The sequence below is a fragment of the Carcharodon carcharias genome, assembly GCF_017639515.1.
Source record: "Carcharodon carcharias isolate sCarCar2 chromosome 27 unlocalized genomic scaffold, sCarCar2.pri SUPER_27_unloc_1, whole genome shotgun sequence".
NCBI lineage: Eukaryota > Metazoa > Chordata > Chondrichthyes > Lamniformes > Lamnidae > Carcharodon > Carcharodon carcharias.
In genome coordinates this window covers 2,851,479-2,872,863 of record NW_024470624.1, presented here as the reverse complement: position 1 = coordinate 2,872,863, position 21,385 = coordinate 2,851,479, and the positions used below count along the sequence as shown (strand labels likewise).

At 44.5% G+C, this 21,385-nt stretch overlaps 1 long non-coding RNA gene and 1 pseudogene across 1 annotated transcript; one reads left to right on the top strand and one right to left on the bottom strand.

Moving 5' to 3' along the window:
• Positions 1-982: 982 nt before the first annotated feature.
• Positions 983-11,736, bottom strand: LOC121273561 (annotated as a pseudogene).
• A 162-nt stretch (positions 11,737-11,898) lies between these two features.
• LOC121273754 lies at positions 11,899-14,889 on the top strand. The gene is made up of 3 exons (XR_005942073.1): positions 11,899-12,040; positions 12,386-12,476; positions 14,219-14,889. It is a non-coding gene; the product is annotated as an uncharacterized LOC121273754 (long non-coding RNA).
• The last annotated feature ends 6,496 nt before the right edge of the window (positions 14,890-21,385 follow it).

The window sequence follows — 21,385 nt, the reverse complement described above, 5'->3', positions numbered from 1 at the left end:
TTACTTGAGGATCAAAGACAACCAGAGTAAAAGGATATGCACAATGCTCTGAACCCAAATGGTTTCTCTTTAATTCATCTGTCCCCTGTTCGCTGCCCTCTTTGTGGAACACCTCCGCTCAGTCCACAAGCGTGACCCTGACCTTCCAGTTGCTGCCATTAATAATTCACCACCTTGCTCTCAGGCTCACATTTCTGTCCTCAGCCTGCTGCAATGTTCCTGAGAAGCCCAACACAAGCTGGACGGACAGCACCTCACCCTCCGATGAGGCACTTTACAGCCTTCTGGACTCAACATTGATTTCAACAACTTCAGACCATCAACTCTGTTCTCTGTTTTGATCTTTTTTTGCCAAGTGCCAGTCTACATCTTGTTTTCATGTTTTTGCTTTCAGACAGAGCTGTCCTTTATTCTGCCATGAACACTTACTCTGGACCAATGTTTTGTTTCTTTACTACACCCATTACCTCTCCCTTTGTCTTTTGTTCCATGACATTTTGGTTATTTAATCTCACTCGCCCTCTAACCAATCCCTGAATTTCCCTTTTGTTCTATCGGACCCTCCCCCTTTCTCAACAGCATCAAACCCATCACATTTCTCCCTCTCTGAAATTCTGAGCAAGAGTCATACTGGGCTCAAAACGTTAACTCTGTTTCTCTCTCCAAAGACGCTGCCAGGCCTGCAGACTTTTCCCAACACTTCCTGTATTTATTTTAGATTTACCTGTAATGGTAGGAAAAACACTATCTACTATCCAGGATAAAATAAATGTCCTTCATCAGTTTTTGTCGATCATTTCAGTGGAAATGTGCACTCCCAGGCTCAAAGAGCATCAGCCCACTGGAAGCAAAGTCCTGAGACTGGCCTGTCCAGCAGAAAGAAACTCTCCGACCCTCCCACTTCACCAACTGTCAGAATGAACATGGTTCAGTCCTGGATGTGATTAACAGCAGCAATAATAGCAGAATCCAACCCCTGGAATCACTTGTGAACCTGCTGGTGCCTCGACAGGTGGGATGACTGAGTGAATCCCTTCCCACACTCAGAGCAGGTGAACGGTCTCTCCCCAGTATGAACTCACTGGTGTCTCAGCAGGGTGGATGAATTACTGAATCCCTTCTCACATTGAGAGCAAGTGAACAGCCTCTCCCCAGTGTGAACTCGCTGGTGTTTATGCAGGTCAGTTGAATTACTGAACCCTTTTCCACATTCAGAACAGGCAAATGGCCTCTCCCCAGTGTGAACTCGCTGGTGTTTATGCAGGTCAGTTGAATTACTAAACACTTTTCCACATTCAGAACAGGCAAATGGCCTCTCCCCAGTGTGAACTCGCTGGTGTTTATGCAGGTCAGTTGAATTACTGAATCCTTTTCCACATTCAGAACAGGCAAATGGCCTCTCCCCAGTGTGAACTCGCTGGTGTATCTGCAGGTTGGACGAATGACTGAATCTCTTCCCACACTTGGAGCAGATGAATGGCCTCTCCCCAGTGTGAACTCGCTGGTGTATCTGTAGGTTGGATGAATGACTGAATCTCTTCCCACACTCGGAGCAGGTGAATGGTCTCTCCCTGGTGTGAACTCGCTTGTATTTATGCAGGTTGGATGAATGACTGAATCTCTTCCCACACTCGGAGCAGGTGAACGGTCTCTCCCAGGTGTGAACTTGCTGGTGTGTCAGCAGGTGGGAAAAATGAATAAACCCCTTCCAACATTCAGAGCAGGTGAACGGCCTCTCCCCAGTGTGAACTCGCTTGTGTTTATGCAGGTCGGATGAATTACTGAATCCCTTCCCACATTCAGAACAGATAAATGGCCTCTCCCCAGTGTGAATTCGCTGGTGTGACTGCAAGCTGGATAACTGACTGAATCCATTCACACACACACAGCAGATGAACGGCCTCTCCCCAGTGTGAACTCGCTGGTGAGTCAGCAGGTTGGATGAATGAGCGAATCCCTTCCCACACACGGAGCAGACGAATGGCCTCTCCTCAGTATGACTGCGTCAATGAGCTACCAGTACAGAGGGGGATCTGAATCCTTTCCCACGGTCCCCAGTTTCTCCATGATGCACGTGCCCTTGTGTCTCTCCAGATCCGATGATCAGTTGAAGCCTCATCCCCACACATGATATGTACAGTAACTCTCCTCACTCTGAATGGTGTGATGTTTTTTCAGGCTATGTAACTGGTCAAAGCTCTTTCCACAGTCAGTGCACTGAAACACTCTCACTCGGGGATCTATGTCTTGTTGCTTTTCCAGTCACACTAATGTTTAAAATCTTTTGAAGCAGACAGAACAGACAAATGTTTCTCCTTCTAGATTCACAGGCTGATGATATTCAGGTCCCGATGATTTGAGTGTCTCTGTCAGATCTTGATGTTTGGTTTGAGATTTCTGACTGGAAATCCTCCTCTTCTAATATCCTGTAAAAGGAGTTCACAAGAGTCATCTTTCTGCCTCCATTCTCACTCTGCTGTAATATACACTCAACATTGGTTTCAAAGAGGTGGGTGAGGAGAAGGGGTCTTGAGACAATAATCATGGGAGGGGTGGTGGGTTTTAAAATCAACTAAAACTTACAACTCATCTTATTCAGTCACATCATCTCTCTGCTGGCCAACTCACTGACTTGCAGTCCCACTTGAATCACTAAAAACTCACCCTGGAAACTCCAGTGATTAGTTTCCCACCGGCTGTCCTAGAAATATGGGACAAAAGGTAAAATAAGGAGCAATCCTTTAAAATACAGGACAGTTAATTACCCTGAAATTGTCCCCTTAAATGTCAGCCATCGCCTGGGGAAACCACCCCTTTAATTGTGAACATTAGGAAAGAGACCATCCTTTTAGCCAGACAAATAAATGTGTTAAGTTGAAGGAGCAAAGGAGAGAGACCTGGGCCAACCTTTCCAGAGTCTGCACTCTCCCTAGATTCACTTCCTTTCCCTTCAGTTCCTGCAAATCAACAACTTCCCCCCAGAATGAGAAAAGAAATGGAAAGGGGGAAACATTGATTTCCTCACAAATGTTGCCCAGAGGAAGAAGTTTCAGTCTGAAGCTCATTGTCCAACTTCCGCGTTATGACGTCCACAATGGAACCCTGCCTGAATCAGCCAATAGCAATCACTCTGCTCCATGGTGACGTCCTCGGGTTCCAGTCTGCAGGCCAGGTGCGCATATTGTTCCCCGTCCACCTCCACCTCCTTGCACCATGGAGAAACCATGGAAATGTGGGAACTGTGAGAAAGGATTCCGGTTCCCATCTGAGCTGGAAACTCATCAACGTGTTCACACCGGGGAGAGGCCATTCACCTGCCCTGTGTGTGAGAAGGGATTCAGTGGTTCATCACTTCTGCAGGCACATCAGCGAGTTCATGCCATGGAGAGGCCATTCACCAGCTCTGAGTTTGGGAAGGGATTCAGTGACTTAGCCACCCAGCAGAATCACCAAAGAATTCACACTGGGGAAAGACCATTCACCTGCTCCGAATGTGGGAAGGGATTCACACAGTTAACCACCCTGCAGAGACACCAGCGAGTTCGTTCACCTGCTGTGTGTGTGGGAAGGGATTCGCTCAGATATCCAATCTGCTGAGACACCAACAAGTTCACAAGTGATTCCAGGGGTTCGATTCTGTTGTTATTGCTGCTGTTAATCACATCCAGGACAGGACTGAAGCATGTTGACTCTTATGGTTGGCAAGGAGGGAGGGGCAGAAATAGTGGCTGTGTCACTTTTTATATCCCCCTGAGAGGGCACACAGGCCCTTTGTTTAACAACTCATCCATAAGACAGCACCTCCAACAGTGCAGAGCTTTTCCTCGGTACTGGCTTTGATTTTTGTACTTGGGCTCCTTGAACTGGGATTTGAACCCACAACCTTCTGACCTAGAGGTGAGAATGCTACCCACTGAGCTACGGCTGACACTATAGACAATACAAAGTTAGGAAGGGAAAGTTATCCTTGAAAAGCCCCCACCCTTCACCTCCAACTGCTAAATCTAATAATAAAAACTCCAGTATAAATAACAAATGTATTGACAAATGTTGAAGCGTTGTGTTACAAACATGAGGTTCTATATGATTGTTCTGTTTTGAGACAGTGTTTTCACTTTAGGGTAAAATGGAGGAATGAAGGGGGGTGATGTGACCTGTTCTGAACTCTGCTTATAGCAAACCCAGTGTCTTGACTGTTAAAGATTAAAGGGAGCCCCAGGTTATTTTACTGGAAAGAAGTTGCAGGGTGGTCACACCTGTAGAAAATGGCAAAACTATCTCTGCTGACAGTGGATGGACTGTGAGTCTCCAAAATCCCAGGAAGATGTTGAAAATTTCAGATTTTGTAAACGGTTATGCTTTAATTGTCTATTTAATTTCAAGATAGAATGAAGTTGGGAGTCTAAAGGATAGCCAATTGATATGTCTACCTGGATACAAGGCCCATGTGCGATTCCTGTTGCCATGGAAATTGGCTTTGAGAGGGGAAGGGTGCATAGGAAGCCACTGTACAATTGGATTGGAAGGTTTTCAAAGATATCCCTGAATTTCACAGACAGATCAGTCTGCCAGGATGGAGAGAGGGAGGGAACAAATAGAGGTGACAAGTCTGCATGGTTCACCATGCAGCAATGTGGGTGGGACTTCACGCTCAGGTTGAAAAGACCAAATTTGTGGGGATTGAAAACGAGGCTGGAAGATTCACCTTGCTTGAGTTAGAGGGAGAATCCTCTGGAGAACATTCATGGTGAAAGTCAGTTCTGGCATTAATAATTGCCAGACTTGGCTAAGAAAAGAATGGAAGTAAAGCCTCGGGGGTGAAGAATCACTTTGGACTGGTTCTGGGAGTGTTGAGTGTCTACTTTAGGAACAGAGTAAAATATAACTGTGGAGTAGGATTTTTAATTGTGTCACAAGTTAAAGAGCAGAATTCTGTTTTATAGTTTAAGGTATACGTGTACTTTGTCTACAAACGTAGTGTGTAGTCAATGTTGCTTCTAGTTTGTTTGCTGCAGTAAAAATCATAAAACTTGAAGTTTTGTCATGTGATCCCTTAATTTGTTCACTGGGAATTTTCATTTCTTTTTAGAAATTAGCAGTCTTTACAGAGATCCTAACATTTGGTTTAGAGCCACAAGTTTCAACTTCCCATTTGAGCCTCCAGCTCCTTTTTGTCTCTCTATTGCTCATGTCAATGACAGCCAGGCGATGGAGCTGAGGGCTGAATTTAGCTGAGAATAACGGGGCCTGCGCCCCAGTTGGGAAACTGCCATGGGTGTCGCACTGATAAAGAGACAGGAAGGTGCTGGAGGACTAACTTGGAAATGGGCCTCCAACCAATTGGGACACAGGAGGGGGTGACCGGGGCTGATGGTGACCTGACCCCCGGGGTTCAGTGCCCCTGTGTTCAAAGTGGGGAGTCACAGGAACGGGGTACAGAGGAGCCAAAGAGAAACCATTTGGGTCCAGAACATTGTGCACATCCTTTTACTCTGGTTGTCTTTTATCCTCAAGTAATTTTCTGTTTGTTTTGTTCATCATGTTCTGTTTCCTTAATTAACATTTATCAGTAAAAATATTTGATTTTTCTGGACTTTCCTTGATTAAATTTATTCACTTTAGGGAAGGAGGGTGAAAGTGGTTGGCAGGCTCTTTAACAAAAAGTGAGTCCCTCTAAGGTAGTTGACAAAGGAGCCAGAGGGGGAGATGAGATTGTATTTCTCTTTTTACACACAATGTTAGAAAATGGGGTTCAGGGAATCAGTCGTGATTTACTAATTTATCAAAGTTCTTTGAGGAAGTAACAAGAAATGTGGATAAAGGGGAACCTGTAGATGTGGTTTACTTAGATTTCCAGAAGGCATTTCACAAGATGCCACATGAAATGTTACTACACGAAATAAGAGCTCATGGTGGAGGGGATAACATGTTAACATGGGTAGAGGATTGGTTAGCTAACAGGAAACAGAGTAGGGGCATAAATGGGCCATTTTGGTTTGGTAAGATGTGACAAGTGGACGCCACAGATCATTGCTGGGCCCTCAACCATTTACAATCTATATCAATGACTTGGATGACGGGATCAAATGTATGTGTCTAAAGTTGCTGATGACACACGGATATTTAGTAGAATAATTTGTGAAGAGGACTTAAGGAGTCTGCAAAGGGATATAGATCGGTAAAAGAGAGTAGACAAAAATTTGGCAGATGGAGTATAATGTGGGGAAATGTGAACTTGTCCACATTGGCAAGAAGAATTTAAAAAAAAGCATATTATTAAAATGGAAAGAGATTACAGAACTCTAAGGTATGGAGGGATCTGGGTGTCCTGGTACATGAATCACAAAAAGTTAGTCTGCAGGTACAGCGAGTGATTAGGAAGGCAAATGGCATGTTGCTGTTTATTGCAAAGGGAATAGAATATAAAAGTAGGGATGTTTTACTGCAGCTTACTGAGGCCACATTTCGAGTACTGTGTACAGTTTTGTCCTCCTTATTTAAGGAGTGATATAATTGTATTCAAAGCAGTTCAGAGAAGGTTCACTTGCCTGATTCCTGGAATGAGGGGGTTATTCTCTGAGGAAAGGTTGGACAGATTAGGCCCGTATCCATTGGCGTTCAGAAGAATGAGAGGTGACCTTTTTGCAACTTATAAGATCCTGAGGGGACTTGACAGGGTGGACGCTGAAAGGATGTTTCCCCTTGTCAGAGAGAATAGCAGAAGGGACACAGTTTAAAAATAAGGGCCTCTCCCATTTAGGACAGAGATGAGGAGAATATTTTCCCAGAAGCTTGTGTGTCTGTGGCACTCTCTTTCCCAGATAGTGGCGGAGGCCGGGTCACTGAATATTTTTAAGGCTGAGTTTGATAGATTCTTGATTGACAAGGGAGTGAAAGGGTGTACGGTGTTGGAAGGAAAGTGGATTGAGACCACAATCAGATCAGACATGATCTTATTAAATAGTGAAGCAGGCTCGAGGGGCTGAATGGACTACTGCTTGTAATTTGTATGTATTAACCCTTTATCCCATTTTCCCAAACTCTGAAATGATTCACAGTGATTGGTGACAGTGGTTAGATTTTATTCAGTATGAAAAAGACACATGCTCATGTCTGAGCTGTAGTATCAAAGTGCAGCAGCATTACCATTACACTCTGGGTAGAAGCACCATCTCCATGTAAATGCTCCCTGGTCTGCCCCAGATGCCATGGCACCAGTCAATGCAATATGTAAAACCTCTACAAATCTCTGTGCTCGGGGAATCCCTTCTGATACTTTTTTACATTACAAAGTCTACGGAGACTGATTTAACCCAATCATTGCCGAGCTAACATTTGAACAGACCAATTACAAAACCCGTCATTGAACTATCTGTACCTGCCCAAGCCACGTCAAACTCTCAAACAATTGGCTTCCCACGCTCCATCCCCAGTACAGGGAGTCAGCATTCCCATGTCAAGCAGTGAAAACATGGTGGCCTTGACACCCAGGTATCGTCTAGGATTCAAGGCACTCTTGTTTTCTCTGTCCTCTGGGAGCTGTTCATCTCCCTGTTCCCACATAGCAAGTCGTCTGTTCTCAGCTCTACCAGATTTCTGCTGAAGTTTGGCCCCTTTTACACCTTTTGGATCAATAAAACAACCAGAGAATGAAGACCCGAGTGTGGTTTTCTTTAAAAGAAGTCCACAGGCAAAGAATACAAATTTCGCCAAGATACAACAATCAACTTATTCATTTCATCTCCACTTTCTTGCCTTTCACTAGAATGTATGTAGAACCCAGATTGTTACATTCCACTGAACTGCACCCAGGGTGAGTTATCCCAATTCCTTTACTGTCCAGTACAATATTTCCCTCATAGCTTCAAAACAGAAATCAAACATTCCATTTGATTTCAAGCATTAACATATTTTATTTGCTCTTTATTGTAGATGTCAGGCTGGGGTCGTTTTGCTTTGAGCACAGGAGGTTGAGGGGAGATCTGATAGAGGGGTACAAGATTATGACAGGTTTAGATAAGGTGAACAAAGAAAAGCTGTTCCCATTCGCGGATGGTACAGGACGAGGGGGGACACAGATTTAAGATTTTGTGTAAGAGATGCAGGGGGGATGTGAAGAGGAACTGTTTTATGCAGCAAGTGGTAATGAGCTGGAACTCGTTGCCTATGTGGGTGGTGCAAGCGGAGACGATGAACGATTGCAAAAGGAAATTGGGTAGAGAACTGAGGGAAATAAACTTTCAGGGATATGGGGATAGCACGAGACAGTGGGACTGGTTTGCTCCACAAAGAGCCGGCATGAACTCGATGGGCTGAATGGCCTCCTTCTCTGTCCCAATGATTCTCTGATCCAAAGAGAACAATTTCAGCTGCTCCAGTCTCTCCGACCAACTGAAATCCCTCATCCCTGGGGCCATTCTCATCAATCTCCCCTGCACCCTCTCTAAGAACTTCACATCTTTCCTAAAGTGTGGGGCCCAGATATAGGGTTCCATTCTTGAGGGATAGAATTGAAAAGCAGGGAGGTTATGTTCAACTTGTTTTGAACCATGGTTAGACTACACTGGGAGTACTGTCAACATTTGTCATCTCCATTTAGACAAAGGAAATAGAAGCACTGGAGAAGGGGCAACAAAGATTCACAAAATAATCCCAGAATTGAGAGCATTAAATCTTCAGGAAAGGCTGAGCTGCTTGAATATTTAAGGGGAAGCTAGATACTTACATGAGGGAGATAGGAATAGAAGGATATGCTGATGGGGGAGATGAAAGAGGGGTGGGTGGAGGCTCATGTGGAGCATAAATACTGACAGAGACCAATTGAGCCGACTGGACTGGCCTGGCCCTGTGCTGTAGACTCAATGGAACAGAGACAAATATATTTATTTTCGATATAACTGTGGTGGTAGGAACTCGCTGGTGTCTCATGCAGGTGGATGAATGGCTGAATCCTTTCCCATGCACAGGGAAGATAAATAGTCTTTCCTCAGTGTGAATTCGCTGGTGAACCATGAGGCCCATTTTTGAAATATTGGGGAGTTGAGGGCTATGAGGAGCTGGCACAAAAGAGGAGTTGAGGCCTGGGGCAGATCAGCCATCATCTTATTGAATGGCAGGTCGGGCTTGAGGTGCCGAATGGCCTACTCCTGCTATTTCTCATGTTCTTATTTAGTTTTTAAAGCTGCCCCACCATCAGAGCATTTAAAATGTCTCATTAGTGATACTGTCCTGGTGTCCCAGCAAACTGGACAAGTGAATCTCTTCCACATACAGAGCAGGTGAACGGTCTCTCCCCGGCTTGAATGCATTGATGAGTTTCCAGGGAAGGCCAGGAATGGAATCCCTTCCCTGAATCCCCACATTTCCACAGTTTCTCCATGGTAAGTGTGTCCTTGTGCCTCTCCAGGTCCAATGCTCAGTTGAAGCCTCATCCAAGGTAATCCGATGCTGGTGTGTCTCCAAGTGGAATAACTGAGTGAATCCATTCCCACACTGAGAGTAGGTGAATGGCCTCTCCCCAGTGTGAACTCACTGGTGTGTCAGCAGGTTGGATGAATGAGTGAATCCCTTCCCACACAACGAGCAGATGAACGGCCTCTCCCCAGTGTGACTGTGTCGATGAGCTTCCAGTTCAGAGGGGCATCTGAAATCCTTCCCACAGTCCCCACATTTCCATGGTTTCTTCATGGTGCGCATGCCCTTGTGTCTCTCCAGGTCCGACGATGAGTTGAAGCCTTCTCCACACACAGAACATGTATAATATCTCTCCTCACTGTGAATGGTGCAATGTTTTTTCAGTCTGTGTAACTGGTTAAAGCTCTTTCCACAGTCAGTGCACTGGAACAGTCTCACTTGGGTGTCTGTGTCTCAGTGCTTTTCCAGTCACATGTTTAAAATATTTTGAAGCAGACAGAACAGATAAATGTTTCTCCTGCTAGATTCAAAAGCTGATGATATTCAGTTCCTGATGAAATGAGTAACTCTGTCAGATCTTGATGTGAAGTTCGGTTTGAGATTTCTGTCTGGAAATCCTCCTCTTCTAATATTCTGTAAAAGGAGTTCACAAAAGTCATCAATCTCCCTCCATTCACACTCTGCTGTACTAAATATACACCCAACAGTACAGCACTAAAATGAGTGCAATATACAGTGCTTTATTACAAGATTAGAGATGTGTGTAGTATACAGTACTCTATTACATGATTTGGGGAGGCGGTGGCATAGTGGTATTGTCACTGACTAGTATTTCAGAGACCCAGTCAATGCTCTGGGGACCTGGGTTCGAATCCCACCACAGCAGATGGAGAAATTTGAATGCAATAAAAATCTGGAATTAAAAGTCTGATGACGACGGTGAAACTGATTGTATGTAAAAGCTCATCTGGTTCACGAGTGTCGTTTAGGGAAGGAAATCTGTCGTCCTTACCTGGTCTGACCTACATGTGACTCCAGGCCCACAGTAATGTGGTTGACTGTTTAAATGCTCAGGGACAGTTGGGGATGGGCAATAAATGCTGGCCGAGCCAGTGAAGCCCACATCCCATGAACGAATAAAAAAAATGATACATGGGGTGTGAGGGGTAACTTTTTTCAGCATTGAGTGGTGATGGTCTGGAACCCACTGCCTATGCAGAGACAATCAATAATTTCAAAATGAAATTGGATGGACACTTGCAGGCGAACAGGGATATTGAGGGGGAATGGGACTGACTGACTTACTGAATGGGATTGCTCTCGACTTGTCAAATGGACTCCTTCTGCGCCTATGACAGCAAATATATAACATTGTTACAGTGCTATATCAAAAGACTGGGAGATAATGAACTTAATAACAGAAATATAAATTATATATCTAAAGTGTCCCCTATCACAACATTAGACATATATATATCCTATATTAATATATTGTCCAGGGTGCAGAACTCATAAAATGAAATAAGGGACACGTCAGCTGGAGGAATTGGTGGGGGGGGGGGCAGTTAGGTGGGATGCTGGTATCTCTGAGAACAGGTTGGGGGTGTGCGGGTATTAATATGAGAGGGGGGGTAGGGGTGGGGAGGAGGGGACTTGAGACAATATTAGTGTGAGAGGTGGGATTTAAAATCAATTAAAACTTACAACTTAACCTGTTCAGTGACATCATAATCTCTTCGCTAGCCGACTCAGTCACTTGCCATTCCACTCGAATCACTCAAACTCACCCTGGAGACTCCTGGGATCAGTTTCCCACAGGCTGTCCTAAAATTACAGCAAAAAGGCAAAATAAGGAGCAATTCCTGAAAATACAGGAAAGTTAATCACCCTGAAATTGTTTCCTTAAATATCAGCCATCTCCTGGGGAAACCACCCCTTTAATTGTGAACATTAGGAAAGAGACCATCCTTTTAGCCAGACAAATAAATGTGTCAAGCTGAGGGAGCAAAGGATGTCAATGTCTTTAAGAGACAGGGAGAGAGAGACCTGGACCAACCTTTCCAGAGTCTGCACCCTCCCTGGATTCACTTCCTTTCCCTTCAGTTACTGCAAGTCAACAATTTCCCCCCAGAATGAGAAAAGAAATGGAAAGGGGGAGAAAAGGAAGTGTTTTACTCACAGCTATTGGACACAGGAAGAAGTTTCAGTCTGTGTGAAGCTCAATCTTCATTCACACAGAACCCGCGCTCTGATTGCCTGGAGGACCTGGGTCCTTCCAGTCCTCCAAATCTTCCCATTGGTGAAGCCCTCAGTATGAGGGTAAGGGGCGGGCTCTCCCCCGCACATGCGCGGCATCCCCTGTCCCGAGTTTTCCGAGCGGCTTCTCGCTCTGGCCGTTGCCTGGAAACCTTGGTTCGAGGAGGGTGGGGGCGGCGTAGGGGGAACAATGGGTGGGGGCGGGGCTCCCGTGTCCGCGCGTCTGGCCTGCAGCCTGGGACCCGATGACGTCACCGCGGAGCAGTGTGATTCCCATTGGCTGATTCAGGCGGTGTTCCATTGTGGACGTCACAACGCGGAAGTTGGACAATGAGCTTCAGACTAAAACTTGCACCTCTGGGCAACATCTGTGAGGAAATCAATGTTTCCCTCTTTCCATTTTTTTCCTCATTCTGGGGGCAAATTGTTGACTTGCAGGAACTGAAGGGAAAGGAAGTGAATCCAGGGAGGGTGTAGACTCTGGAAAGGTTGGCCCAGGTCTCTATCTCTCTTAAAGACATTGACATCCTTTGCTCCCTCAGCTTGACGCATTTATTTGTCTGGCTAAAAGGATGGTCTCTTTCCTAATGTTCACAATTAAAGGGGTGGTTTCTCCCGGAGATGGCTGACATTTAAAGGGATAATTTCAGGATGTTTAACTATCCTCTATTTTAAGAAATTGCTCCTTATTTTACCTTTTGTCCTGTATTTCTAGGACAACCTGTGGGAAACTGATCCCGGGAGTCTCCAGGATGAGTTTGAGTGATTCGGCCAGCAGAGGGATGATAATGCTATGACTGAACAAGGTAAGTGGGAAGTTTTAATTGATTTTCAACCCCACCCCTCCCACTATTATTGTATCAGGACCCCTCCTACCCACCCCCATCTTACATTGAAATCCAGCCCCCCCCACCCCCCAACCTGCTCTCACAGTCACAAGCATCCCACCCCCACGCATGCTTCCAGCCCCACGCCTGAAGGGTTCCTTATTTTATTTCATAAGAATTCTGTCCCCTGGAGAACACAGTACTAGAGGGCAAAGATAGGTCTAATGTCGTGATAGGGATGTTATGATGTGGCAGATGATGTGTGCCAGGTGGACCAAATCCACAAGGGAAACTTGGCCACTTTATCACAACAGTTTTGTAATTTCTATTTATTACGAGAAGATGTGTGCACTGAATTCAGAAACAAGGAGTCCACCAAGACCTTTAGAGATTTGCAAAAAGAAATTAAAATATTTATTAACAATAAAAGATTTCAAGCACATATGTAAGACTGCAATTAATACTGTAACAAATCCTAAAATTCCTAATTAACCTGACTCTAAGTTACACACCCTCTTTAAGGCAACAATCCAAAATAGATTTTAAATTTAAAAAGCAAGGCAGCAAGTTACCACAGTACACACCTGACAGTGGACTTCCAAAAGCTTGTCTCCATCTTTAGTCACTGGATACAGTAGACTTATGCACACATGAGTGGAGGCTTCCTGAAGGCTGTTTCACACACTCCTGCTAGATTTCACATGGCCCCCCAAAAAACCTTTCATCCTCCTTTATATATGTTTCTCTCCTTTTAATATGTAAATTCCATTGTTCCATAGGTCTTTGGAACTTTACCTTTCCGATACTATAAACATTTTCATGTTGCCAATATTGCCAGTAACCTTTGGGAAAAATAAACACACTGCTTAGCCTTGCTTATCTGGTTCATTGTAAAAATCTTAACGTTCCTTTGAAATCCAAAGAATTCCATCACTTATCTAAAAATGCAAATTCCCTTCACACCTTACATACTAAGACCCCATTGTCATTTACAAATTAGCATTTCAAGTACATTTCTACACCTAACTTCTTTTGATAATTTCAATCTTGCAGTCTCCCTGACTCCAGATGTAGTTAAATCACACAGAGAGAACCATCCACACTCACACCCATAAAGCTATTGGACAATAGACCAGAATAATATTGTGAAAATTGTTATATTTTTGTAAAGGGGGGCACTTTAGATATATTATTAATAGTTTTGTACTGAAGTTCATTTGTTAGCCTTCTAGTCTTGGAGGACAGTACTGTAGCTCCTTAATATATTTCCTGTCATAAGAGTCGTTATGACACAGAAGGACTCCATTTGACAACTCAAGTCCATACCGACTCTCTGTAGAGCGATCCAGTCAGTCCCAATCCCATTTCCTTCAAGTGTCAATTCAATTTCATTTAGAAATTATTGATCATCTCTGGAACCACCACCCTCATAGGCAGTGGATTCCAGGTCATCACCACTGGCTGTTGAAATAAAGCTCATCCCCACTGCACTATGTATCTCCAATCATGTAATAGAGCACTGTGTCTTATACACATTTTCAGTACAGTACTATTGGGTGTATATTAGATACAGCAGAGTGAGAATGGAGCAAGCGTGTTTGGAATGGAGATTTACTGCTTTTGGGGAATGTGAGAGGAAAGAATGTTCAATAGAAAGTAGAATTTTCTGTTGTGAATTTCTATCCTGTACTGACAATAATGACTTTTGTAACCTCCTTTAGCAGGATATTAGAAGGGGAGGATTTGCGGACAGAAATCTCAAAACAAACATCACATGAAGATCTGACAGTCAATCGATTCATCAGGACCTGAATATGATCAGCCTTTGAATCTAGAAGGAGAAACGGTTGTCTGTTTTGTCTGCTTCAAAAGGTTTTAAACATCAGTGTAACTGGAAAAGTTCTGAGACACAGACACCCGAGTGAGAGTGTTCCAGTGCACTGACTGCGGAAAGAGCTTTAACTAATTTCTCAGCTTGAGAAAAACATCACACCGTTCACAGCGTTGAGAGACCATACACGTGTTCTGTGTGAAGACGAAGCTTCAACTAATTGTAGAACCTGGAGAGACACAAGGACACGCGCACCATGGAGAAACTGTGGAAATGTGGGGACTGTGGGAAGGGATTCAAAACCCTGTCTGTGTTGGAAACTCATTGGCGCAGTCACACTGGGGAGAGGCCATTCACCTGCTGAGTGTGGGAAGGGATTCACCCAGTCACCTCACCTACAGACACACCAGAGAGTTCACACTGGAGTGACACCGTTCACCTGCCCTGAGTGTGGGAGTGGATTCAGTCAGTTATTCAGCCTGCAATCACACCAGTGAGTTCACACTGGAGAGAGGCCGTTCAGATGTTCTGAATGTGGGAAGGGATTCAGGAATTCATCCCACCTGCAGAGACACCAGCGAGTTCACACTGGGGAGAGGCCGTTCACCTGCTCAGAGTGTGGAAAGGGATTTAGTGATTCATCCCCCCCTGCTGATGCACAAGTGAGTTCAGACCGTGGAGAGGCCATTCACCTGCTCTGAGTGTGGGAAGGGGTTCTCTCGGTCATTCTACCTGCTGACACACCAGCGAGTTCACACTGGGGACTGGCTCGTCTGTTCTGAATTTGGGAAGAGATTCACTCGGTCATGTGACCTGCTGGCACACCAGCAGGCTCACACTGGGGAGAGCCCATTCATCTGTTACATATGTGGGAAGGGATGCCCTCGGTCATCCACCCTGCAGACACACCAGCGAGTTCACACTGGGGAGAGACCATTCACCTGCTCTGAGTGTGGGAAGGGATTCACTCGGTCATCCGACCTGCAAAAACACCAGTGAATTCACACCGGGGAGAGGCCGTTCACCTGCTCTGAGTGTGGGAAGGGATTCACTCAGTCATCCCATCTGCTGGTACACCAACGAGTTCACACTGGGGAGAAGCCATTCACCTGCTCTGAGTGTGGGAAGGGATTCAGTGATCCATCCACCCTGCTGAGACACCAGCGAGCTCACACGAGGGAGATGCCATTCACAAGCTCTGAATGTGGGAAGAGATTCACTTGTTCATCTGAGTTGCTGAGACACCATGACAGTCACACAGATTAGAGACCGTTTAGATGCTCTGACTGTGGCTGTCAATTGAGATTAAGTATACACACGTGGACATCATGGACTGGACAGTTACTTGAGCACATCTGAAGGGACCCTTACTGACATAGAGTGAAGTCAAGTCAGGACGCATATACCCGTAATGTTTCATTCAGTGAATAAATCTGTACCAAGTAAAGACTGGCTCCGGTTTCTTCCTTCATCATCAGGCTGTTAGGATTATAATGTGGTAATGGGGAATGCATGTCTAATGGTGAAGGTTGGAAACAAAAGGAAAATTAAATTTCAGACAGAAACTTACAACCTGAGTAGCTTTTGTGAAAAATGGCTGAAAGCAAGTGGAAATTGTCAGAGTCTGATTACCTGCCGATGTTTTCAGAGTCTGAGCCACACGACCATTGGAAGAATGAAGTGGATATGTGAACACGAGTTACATCTCCACCAAGGAGGAAACAAAGTCTGGTCTTGGCATTGTCAATTCCCAACAGATGTAAAATCAGAAGCAAAGTATTTAGTGAGCTGGATGCTGGTCAGTTGGATACTGATGAAGGTTTGGATCTTCTATTCGGATTCATTGATGAGATTTACAAGAAAGATGATCTATTGGATGCCTATGAAGCATAATTGGACTTTGACGTTTCAAATATGGGTGAAACCATCTTTAGCAGATCTGGATATCACAACAAAAGACAGGATTGGAACAGCACTAATAGGTGAATGAACTCCAGGAATGACCAAGGAACAATTAACAGGTGTTTCCGGTCTGACTCAAAATATCATTATGTGATGAACTGCCCAAAGTGGAAAATCAGGGTTTTCGAAATGACACATGACACACAGAATTCTGAGGCTGAAGATGATAATGATGATCACTCTGAAGGAATTGTACTAGTCACAAGGAGCTTTGGTCCACTGATATGTTAGTCACAGACTCATTCAACTGTGTTGTGTTAGACAGTGGCTGCATCTCATTAGTATGTGGATTAGATTGGTGAAAATGTTACCCAGATTCACCTGGTACTGAGGTTCGACACAAGGTTAAGGACTGTGAAAGTTCTACTTGTTTTGGTTTGGTGATGTCAACACTTTGAAGTCACTAGAAAGAGTGGGGATTCCCTGCAAAATAACTGGAATCAGCCTTTTCATCAGTGTTAACTGTTAAACTTCACTTCGATGACACATTTGTGTAATTAATAAGGCTTATATTACCAAATTGTACTGTATGTAAGCTTAACGATGAACAGTCTTCAATTGTCTGTCTCTTTAAGTTCCAGATACTGTAATGTAGCTTTAAGGAAAAAAAACTGTTGTTAAGGTCAGGAAGGGGTCAGAGAACCAGGTGGTCCAGGACACCCTGTTTAGATACAAGTTATAGTTTACAGTTAGAAGGGACTCCAAGCTGATTGGCTCAATTTGTTGTGGGGAAATGAGGAACACGTTTCCCGTTGGTCAAGAGTCACAAATATTTGTTTAAGAAGTTGTTAGTCTGCACCAACATGGGCTAATTGTTACAATGTTACCTTCAAAAAGGTCCATTTGGTAACTCGAGTCCATGCTGACTCTTTGTAGAGCAATCCAATCAGTCCCATTCCCCCTCTATATCCCCGTATCCCTGCAAGTTTATTGCCTTCAAGTGACCATCCAATTTTCTTTTGAAATTGTTCATCATCTCTGATTGCACCACCTCATAGGCAGCGAGTTCCAGGTCATTCTCACTCGCTGTGTAAAAAAAGCTTCTTCCTCACATCCCCCCCACATCTCACATAGAACCTTCAACCTGTGTCCCCTCATCCTTGGTGGGAACAGTTTTTCTTTGCCCAGCTGATGTAAACCTGTCATAATTTTGTACACCTCTATCAAATCTCCCCTCAACCTCCTGTGCTTCCAGGAGAACAGTTGCAGCCAGAACAAAGAAACAAGATTTGCGCATCCGCCCTCACGCCTTCTCCTCCCTACAAGAAACATGATAGGGTCCCCCTTGTCCTCACTTATCACCCCATCAGCCTCCGCATTCAAAGGATCATCCTCCGCCATTTCCGCCAACTCCAGCATGATGCCACGACCAAACACATCTTCCCTTCACCCCCACTGGCGGCATTCCGTAGGGATCGTTCCCTCCAGGACACCCTGGTCCACTCCTCCATCACCCCCTACTCCTCAACCCCCACCTATGGCACCACCCCATGCCCACGCAAAAGATGTAACACCTGCCCCTTCACTTCCTCTCTCCTCACCGTCCAAGGGCCCAAACACTCCTTTCAAGTGAAGCAGCATTTCACTTGCATTTCCCCCAACTTAGTTTACTGCATTCATTGCTCCCAATGTGGTCTCCTCTACATTGGAGAGACCAAACGTAAACTGGGCGATCGCTTTGCAGAACACCTGCGGTCTGTCTGCAAGAATGACCCAAACCTCCCTGTCGCTTGCCATTTTAACACTCCACCCTGCTCTCTTGCCCACATGTCTGTCCTTGGCTTGCTGCATTGTTCCAGTGAAGCCCAACGCAAACTGGAGGAACAACACATCATCTTCCGACTAGGCACTTTACAGCCTTCCGGACTGAATATTGAATTCAACAACTTTAGGTCTTGAGCTCTCTCCTCCATCCCCACCCCCTTTCTGTTTCTTCCCCCTTCCTTTTGTTTTTTCCAATAATTTATATAGATTTTTCTTTTCCCACCTATTTCCATTATTTTAAAATATTTTTAAATCTTTTATGCTCCCTCTACCCCCACTAGAGCTATACCTTGAGTGCCCTACCATCCATTCTTAATTAGTACATTTGTTTAGATAATATCACCAAGTTCAACACCTATGTGTTCTTTTGTTCTGTTGTCTGTGACATCTTTTGATGATCTGCACCTATCACTGCTTGTTTGTCCCTACAACCACACCACACCCCTCCACTTCTCCCCCCCCCCCCCCCACACACACACACACACACACACACACACACACACCTTAAACCAGCTTATATTTCACCCCTTCCTTGGATTCACCTAGTTCTGTTGAAGGGTCATGAGGACTCGAAACATCAACTCTTTTCTTCTCCGCCGATGCTGCCAGACCTGCTGAGTTTTTCCAGGTAATTCTGTTTTTGTTTTGGATTTCCAGCATCCGCAGTTTTTTTGGTTTTTAAGATTTGTTCATGCCTGGAATAAAATGGGAATGCCACTGGCAGTAAAGGAATTGGAATAACTCACCTTGGGTGTAGTTGAATGGAATAGATCAATCTGGTATCCATGTACATTCCAGTGAAATTCAGGGAAGTGTAGACAAGATGAATAAGTCAATAACTTTCTCTTGGAAATGTTTAAATCATTTGCCTTGGAACCCTTTTTTTAAAGAAAACCGCAGTTGAAATCCTGGCCACTACCTGAAATATTGGGACTGCACAGAGTGAGATCAGCAAAGCTCTTCAGGCAGACCCACACACCCCCACTCCCCCGCCCCCCCCCCCTCCCACCACCCCCATGAACTTTTGATAAAATAACATGAAAGTCAATACATGTCTGTCATGCTATTGGGATACCAGTGTATGTGCAGATGTGATTTGTTAGATGTTAAGCAACTAATAGGAGGAAATTCATAGTGAAATGCATGGAAGTGTCCCAAACATACACAGTGACTTGACAAACAGTATGACATGAAATGGTTAATATGACCAGAGGAATGAGACAACATTTTGATGAGATCAGGGCATTGACACAGAGAGAAACTGACTTTAAAACAGTCACGATAAAATTAAAGACACCAGTCATGGTTGAAAAGTGAGTAAAACTAAGCTGAAAGTGATAGAAAATTATGGATTTGGACATTGAAGGGCTTGGCAGAAATAATACTGAGTGATGACAACTCTCCACAAGTTGGACAGGGGTGAGGAGAGAACTGGAGAATCTTTAACATCCAGGCTTGATCTGTTGCTTGAAGCATATGTCCTTACGTACCAGTAACCTAGAACTCAGGGCGCTCCTTCTGGAGCAGACAAGATTGAGTAGATGTTACCCCAGACAGAGCCAGTACAGAACTGGAAAATAATGGAGTGAAATTGAGTGAGGGGTTGGAGACACAGTTCTCCCCCTCAAGGTGTGGACTGTAAGAATCGTGGGGGACCCCCTTCTTCAGGTTTTCTTGCTAATTAGTGAACACTAACTTAAAAACTATGACTAGCTGTGCATTAATTCTTAATTTGATTGTTATACTTCTCTTGTTTTTATTCCGGTTGTGATTATTCTCTGGGTGAGGATGGTTGACAGGTGACCGGAAGGGAAATTGTGGTTTAGAATGCTGACTCCCTGTCCCGGGGACGGAGCGTGGGAAGCCAATTGTTTGAGAGTTTGATGTGGCTTGGGCGGGTACAGATGGTTCAATGACAGGTTTTGTAATTGGTCCGTTCAAATGTTAGCTCGGCAATGATTGGGTTAAATCAGTCTCCATAGACTTTGTGATGTAGAAAAGTATCAGAAGGGATTCCCCGAGCACAGAGATTTGTAGAGGTTTTACATATTGCATTGACTGGTGCCATGGCATCTGGGGCAGACCAGGGAGCATTTACGTGGAGATGGTGCTTCTTCCCAGAGTGTAATGGTAAAGCTGCTGCACTTTGATACTACTGCTCAGACATGAGCATGTGTCAGGTCTTAATTATACTGAATAAAATCTAACCACTTTCACCAATAAGGGTTATCACTATGACTCTCGACTCCTCTTGCGCTTCCCTTCAACTCTCAACTCCTCTGGCGCTTCTTTTCAACTCCCAGCTCCTCTCATGCTTCTCTTCAACTCCCGGCTCCTCTCGCGCTTCTCTTCCTGAACAATAGAGATCCAAGTCAGGATGGTGCACCACTCAGAGGGGAATCTCAGTTGATGCTGTTCCCATGTGTCTGTTGCTATTCGAGATGGTAGAAGTAGTGGGTTTGGAAGGTGATGTTGAAGGAGCTTTGGTGAGTCAATGCAGTGTATCTTGTAGATGGTACACACTGTAGCCATTGTATGTCACTGGTGGAAGGAGTGAATATTTAAGGTGGTGGATGGGGTGCCATTAAAGTGGGCTACATTGCCCTGGATGAAACAAACTCTCCAATATGAAAAAGGCTGGCTGATAAATAATAATTGTTTTCAGAATTGACTGGGGCCCAGTAAATTTAAATCATTTCCACCCATTTTCAAAAGATCTGCTTCTCAAATTATATTGGAACCAATCACATGAGATGTTTGTAGTTGAATTGAATGTCTTGGCTCCTCACTCGGACACCTGACTGACAAGAGGCAGTGATTGGACAATAGCTGGAAACCATGAGCTGAACTGTTCTTCTGTCAGTTAAACTGTTTCTCTTTCACCTGGAATTAACTATGGCAGACTTAAAGGCAATACCAGGTTCAATTACATTGAATATACAGCACAAAAACAGGCCATTCAGCCCACCCAATCCATGCCAGTGTTTATACTTCACATGAGCTTCTCATCTCACTCTCGGTGGATCCTTCTGTTCGTTTCTCCCCCATGTGTTTACCCAGCTGCCCCCTAAATGTATCTATGTTATTCACCTCCATCACTCTCTGTGGTAGCGCGTTCCACATTCTCTCCATTCTCTGGTAAAGAAGTTTCTCCCGAATTCCTAATTAGATTTATCAATCACTATCTTATGTAGATGGCCTCTAGTTTAGCTCTTCCTCCTACAAGTGGAAACATTCTCTGTGTCTATCAAAACATTTCAGAATTATAAAAACCTCCATTAGCCCTCAGCCTTGTCTTTCCAAGAGTGAAGTGACCCAGCCTATTCATCAT